This window comes from Poecilia formosa, unplaced genomic scaffold, assembly GCF_000485575.1.
Source record: "Poecilia formosa unplaced genomic scaffold, Poecilia_formosa-5.1.2 Scaffold630, whole genome shotgun sequence".
Taxonomy (NCBI): Eukaryota; Metazoa; Chordata; class Actinopteri; order Cyprinodontiformes; family Poeciliidae; genus Poecilia; species Poecilia formosa.
The window spans coordinates 78,681-85,610 of NW_006800569.1; positions in this window are offsets into that span (position 1 = coordinate 78,681).

The window sequence follows — 6,930 nt, forward strand, 5'->3', positions numbered from 1 at the left end:
CATTGGACTCAGTTGAAAATGACATCGGACTTTGGTTTTGCATTTATGTAAAAGAAATGTAGAATTTATTGAAGGAACGGTTTGCACTGCTGGTTGTTACAGCGTGTCTGTATTAAATGCATATTTAAAATATTTAATCAATGTAAAAACTTATGTCCTGAGGAAAAGAAAAGTTTAATTCTAATTTAGGAAAATGTTTGACCTCATGTAAGATTTGTTTGATTCAACCAAACAATGGATTCAATCATTTAATTCTTGAATCCATGATTAAAACTGTGAAAGAAATGCATGTCTGAAGTTAATAATGGAATTGATAATTAAGATAAATTACCTTTAAATCAAATGTCTAAAATGTATGTTTAAAAATGTTGTATATGTTTTGTAGGTTTTTCAGGCACATGTAGCAAGATTCAAATAGTAACATTCAAGCATGAGCCTCTCTGATTACATATCTTCCAGGAGATCTGAGATAGTCAGCCAGCCAAGGCTGAGACAGGGGAGCCAGTTCAGATACAGGCAATATCCTTTATGTCAAGTAGATTTAAAATTTCAATCTGCCCTACAGTCTCACCAGAACATCTCTGTTGTATCCAATCATCCCAATAAGTGTTGCATTTCCCACTGGACCAAAACTGGTAATTTCTCCGAGATCAACTCCATCCTGCTAGTCAGTTCTAGGGTTCACAGCTTGCCTGCGAATCTCAGCAAGAATCGCATCCAACTTGCACCTCTGTCCCACAGCATGCCAGTCTAAGTGTCCGTTAGCCAGCCCAGTTCATCACGAATTTGTTGATAATGTTAGGTAGCCTCTAACTTCAAATAGCAGAAATTCTGTTATCATGAATCCAAATAAATCCGGGATGTATCCCGCCGGGTATGTCCCAGCAGGACAAGTGGGCTGTCCTTTGCCCAGAAAATTTGATCAATTGCATTGAGAAATTGACCAGAGAAATGCAGTTGACCAGATACATAAATTGTAGATTTGGAGGATGTGTGAAAAAAGCAGCACATAAGGCTGCTTTTTTCACACAGCCTAAGCTCATTCCTACACACCTGCATAAGTAAGCAGGTGTGTAGGAATGAAGCAAAGGAAAACTTTGCTGTAGCAGCTAAAATCCTATATTTTAGGTTACTGGTTGCTGTTCCTGGTAGGTTTTGGTTTTACATGCGCTCAATTAAGGTTTGTGCTGCTGATCTTCACTTTGACTTATAATAAAGTAATTTATTATCAGAACAATGTCCTTTGTCTTGCCATTTTCCATAGCGCCATATAAACCCGGCATAAATCAAAATCAAGCACAGAAGAAAACTGTTTGCCTCTTCCCATTAGCAACAGCTGAACGGAATCACACTTGACCTTAAATAACCCAACCCCCTTCAGGCACACTTAGTGCTCAAAATGAAATACTCCCCCTGGTGGCGATAAACATAAGAAAAGATAAATGGCTCCTATGTTCAAGTTGCCTATTTTACATAGGTTGTCCACTTGATGTCTGAGTAGAGTAAATGAAGCACCAGTGTATCGGCTCACGAGTCTAAAAGTGGATGGAATGCCTCAGTGAAATGAAAAATATTTTGACAAATGTCATGTTTTTGAAAACTGTGTATGTCTATTGATGTAATCCATGTATGCACTGGGATTAAGGGTGTGAAATTCATAGTGTCAGGAGCAAAACACTCCTTTAGGTACTTTTGTGTATTTAAGGATCAACAGGCTAACTTTGAATGAAAAGTCAATGCTTTATAAGTGAGGTTTAAATCTGAACACTTGAAGTCACACCCCCTGATTCAAGCTGAATTACCCAGAGCCACCAGTTTCACTTTCAGTTTTGAGCATCAAGCTGGTGAGTGAAGCATCATTTCACTGTATGCATACAGTGAAATGTTATGAGGGAATTTATTTTCCACTCGAATAAAGTCATGGCAGTCTGGTTTATGTGGTTATCAAACTGTTTCCTACAGAAATAGGAATTACTATTGCCTGCTATAATTATATCTTCCTGTGACATGGAAACAAAGGATTTGTATATTGTTTTTGCTTTATTTCTTTGAATCTGTAGTTTTGCAAATAAGTCATCTGCATTATGTTTTTTCTTCCTGTTTGGAATTTGTAACATCCCAACATGCGACACTTTCCTAATGACCCTGAGATTTATCTGATATTGTCCTGATTATTTGTTCTTCCATCTGACTCCACTCGAACATAATTTAAAAAAACAAGCACAGAAATGGCAGAGGCTCAGCCTTACTTAAAAGCTCTCACATTAATCATAACTTCATCAGATCACTTGTCTTTGTCTCTGTCTGCTTCAATATCTCTTAAGATGAGCCACTTCCAAATACCATCTTCATCATCAGTGTCGAGCACAGAAATCCTCTCGAATACTCTCCTTTATTCAAAGTCAACAGCTGGTGGTTTCTCCAAGTGGGATGAAGTGTCAGTTTCAATAATTAAAGCTGTTTGTATTTCAAGTAGAATATTTCATTTACAAAGAAACAGCTTTACATCAATGATAGAAAAGAATAACTGGAATAGCCCTCCTCCCCTCACCTTTGATACAGATTACCTTTTATGATTAAAAGAAAATAAGAAGTTAATACCCCTGAAAAGCCTCAGTTAATATTGCCATTTCTTACCACTGTGGGTTTTAGCTGCAAACAACACAGACGATTCTGTTATTGTTGCATTCTTCAGATCAAAGGAGGCTTTAATAAGGCCATTATAAATACATTTGAAAATTCACTCTGGTATTCAGCAAGCAAATCAATACAGGATGTGCATCGTTCATTGGTCTTTTATTTCAGGAGACTATAGGCCGTTGCTGAGGTACCACGGCATAATGAACAAAAACAGTGCAGGGCTCCTGCACTCCCGCTGTGTTCAAAGTCAGTAATATTCATATTTAAAAGATGAAATAAAGGTAATTTCTCTTTCTATTTGTGTTGCAGCTTATTTTCTTCTGCCTCATTCAACACAAACTGTAATTAGATGATGCTGGGAGTCATTTAAAGAGGGTCAAGAGACCAGCAAGAGGCTCCAACATTTCTTGGTTAAGGGCACATTCACACCAGCCTTGGTTAGTTTGCTTTAATTAAACTCTAGTTTGCTTGAGTGGAAGGAAAGCTGCATTAAATTGAGGTATAAAATCACAGTCAAAAATTATGCAGACCAAAAAGAGTGAACTCTGACCCACCTGAAACCAGTGATGGCAGAGTTAGTTTGAAAAAGGAATTTTAATCGGATTACTGACTACGCCTTGAAAAAGTAACTTAGATTACTGATTACTTGAGTTGGAAAGTAACTATGTTACATTAAAAGTAATTTTTCTAGTTATTTTCAGCAGCTGTTGACAATAATGTTCTGCCACCTGTGAAAATTACATTGAGCTTTGCCAATACTTAATTGCAAATGATTTTATAATGGTAAGATCAATTATGGTTGAACTGAAGGGGAGATTGTTTAACGGTTACAATACCAAAAAAAAATTAGTAATTTTTGCATGTTTTTGTGTGTTTCACAATTGTCTGGAAAACTCTAAGGATTTTAGAGTCCTCACCCTCCCTGTCCCAACCTCCAGGTTGTGTTACTGCCCTGCGATTCCTGTCATAGTGCAGCACACAGTGATCCTCCTTGCGGCTACACAACTCAGATGGCTGCACAGATTTGTGACATTTATCTTAATTTCAATGATTATAATGGCCTCAAATTGCGATGTTTGCAGTTTTCTGGAGTGCAACGCTAGCTCGATGTCGCTCACCATACCATACCATACCAACTTTATTTATAAAGCACTTTAAAACAACCACAGCTGACACAAAATGCTGTACGTTAAAACACAACATAACAATAAAAAAAAAGAAACATAAAATAAAAACTTACAGTTTAAAAACAAAAACATACAATTTAAAACTAGATCCTACTGGAGTTGAAAGCCAAGTAAAATAGATGGGTTTTAAGACGAGCTTTAAAAGTGGACAGTGAAAGGGCCTCTCTGACCTGCAAAGGCAAGTTGTTCCATAATTTGGGGCCCCTGACAGAGAAGCCCTGTCCCCTCTGAGCTTCCTTCTTGTCAATGTCAATGTCAAATTTATTTATATAGCACTTTACAACAGGTATAAAACTGCACCAAAGTGCTGTACAAAAACAACAACACAAATGACAAAACAGAACACAAAACAATACGTCAATTAAATGCCAAAGAGTAAAAATGAGTTTTAAGAAGCGATTTAAAATGACCCAGGCTGTGGGCAGATCTAATTTGGAAAGGTAAGTTATTCCATAAAACAGGAGCAGCAACAGAAAAAGCTCGATCTCCGTTCCTCTTAAGTCGAGTTCGAGGAACTGTAAGTAATAACTGATTATGTTATCGTAAAGTTCTGGACACAGACCGGAAATTTAAAAGGTCCCGAAGATAAGGGGGGACTAACTCATTTAAAACTTTAAAAGTTAACAAAAGAATCTTAAAATCTATTCGATAAAAGACAGGCAGCCAGTGTAAGGATGCCAGAGTTGGCCTTATATGGTCATGCTTCCTGGTTCCTGTGAGAAGCCGTGCTGCTGCATTCTGGATCATTTGAAGTCGCTGAATCTGCGATTTATCCATCCCTCTATATAAAGNTGCATTAAATTGAGGTATAAAATCACAGTCAAAAATGATGCAGACCAAAAAGAGTGAACTCCCTCCTGCGGCTACACAACTTTGATTTGTGACACTTATCTTAATTTCAATGATTATAATGGCCTCAAATTGCGCACGGTCATTTCTGGTCGTTTTCACGTTTATTGTGCTGTTCATATTATGGTAGTCTCGATGTTTGCAGTTTTCTGGAGTGCAACGCTAGCTCGATGTCGCTCACCATACCATACCAACTTTATTTATAAAGCACTTTAAAACAACCACAGCTGATACAAAGTGCTGTACGTTAAAACACAACATAACAATAATAAAAAAATAAACATAAAATAAAAACTCTTACAGTTTAAAAACAAACAAACATACAATTTAAAACTAGTTCCTGCTGGAGTTGAAAGCCAAGTAAAATAGATGGATTTTAAGATGAGCTTTAAAAGTGGACAGTGAAGGGGCCTCTCTGACCTGCAAAGGTAAGTCGTTCCAACAAATTTATTTATATAGCACTTTAAAACAGGTATAAAACTGCACCAAAGTGCTGTACAAAAACAACAACACAAATGACAAAACAGAACACAAAACAATACATCAATTAAATGCCAAAGAGTAAAAATGAGTTTTAAGAAGTGATTTAAAATGATCCAGGCTGTGGGCAGATCTAATCTGGAAAGGTAAGTTATTCCATAAAACAGGAGCAGCAACAGGAAAAGCTCGATCTCCTTTCCTCTTAAGTCGAGTCCGAGGAACTGTAGTAGTAACTGATTATTGGATCGTAAAGTTCTGGACACAGACTGGAAATTTAAAAGGTCCCGAAGATAAGGGGGCCTAACCCATTTAAAACTTTAAAAGTTAACAAAAGAATCTTAAAATCTATTCGATAAAAGACAGGCAGCCAGTGTAAAGATGCCAGAGTTGGCCTTATATGGTCATGCTTCCTGGTTCCTGTGAGAAGCCGTGCTGCTGCGTTCTGGATCATTTGAAGTCGCTGAATCTGCGATTTATCCATCCCTCTGTATAAAGAGTAGCAGTAATCCAGACGAGTTGTTATGAAGGCATGGATGAGTCCATCAAAGTCCTTGAAACAGAAGTAAGATTTAACTTTTGCTAAAAGCTGAAGGTGGTAGAAACTCGATTTAACGACAAACTAACTTGTTTATCTAGTTTTAAAGAGCTGTCAAAAGTGAAACCAAGATTCCTAGCAGAGGTCTGATAAGACCGAGCTAAAGAACCAAGAATCTGACCTGGATTTGTAGTCTGAAGTTTCTGACCAAATAATAGAACTTGAGTTCTTGCTTTCATTGAGGTGAAGAAAGTTTTTTTCCATCTATAATTTAACTTCAGATAAACAGTTTAGCAACAGCTGAAGAGAATCATTTGTACCATTTTGCAATTTAAGGGTCTGGATGTCACCTGCAAAGCAATGAAAGGAAATATTACATTTTTGGGAAATCTTACCAAGAGGCAGTAAATACAAGATAAACAAAATGGGCCCTAAAATTGACCCTTGGGGAACACCATACTTTAAAGGTTTAGCCCCAAAACAAGATTGGTCCAGATGAACAGAAAAGGTTCTGTTTTCTAAGTAAGATTTGAACCATTCGAATACAGAGCCTCGCAGGCCAACACAGTGTTTTAATGTAAGAGAATCTGATGAGTGTCAAATGCAGAGCTCAAATCTAGAAGTAATAAAATTGCAACGTTGCCTGAATCAGCTGTTAAGAGGAGATCATTATACACTCGGAGCAAAGCAGATTCAGTGCTATGAGCAACTTTAAACCCAGACTGAAACTTCTCAGTTATATTATTATCTTTTAAAAACATTTCAAGCTGAATAAAAACTAATTTCTCAAGAATTTTAGATAAAAAAAGGCAATTTAGAAATGGGCCTGAAATTTGCCTGGTCACTGGGGTCTAGATTGGATTTTTTAAGAAGAGGTTTGACCACAGCATGTTTAAGAGTAGTTGGGACACAACCTGACTATATCACCGCAAGAATATAGCTGCCAAAAATCAGAAAAATGTCTTTTATCAGACGAGTAGGAAGACAGTCCAATGGATAATTTGAAGGCCGCAAATGCTTAATAACCAAAGTCAGTTCATCTATAGAAACTGTCTGAAAATGCTCTAGAATAGCTGCGCATTGTGGCATTCCATGGGAATCTAAATCTACCAGCTTATTCAAGCCTCTAAGAGCTTCAATCTTTTCTATAAAGAACATACAGTGGGGAGAAGAAGTATTTGATACCCTGTTGATTTTTCAGGTTTTCCCACTTGCAAAGCATGTAGAAGACTGTAATTT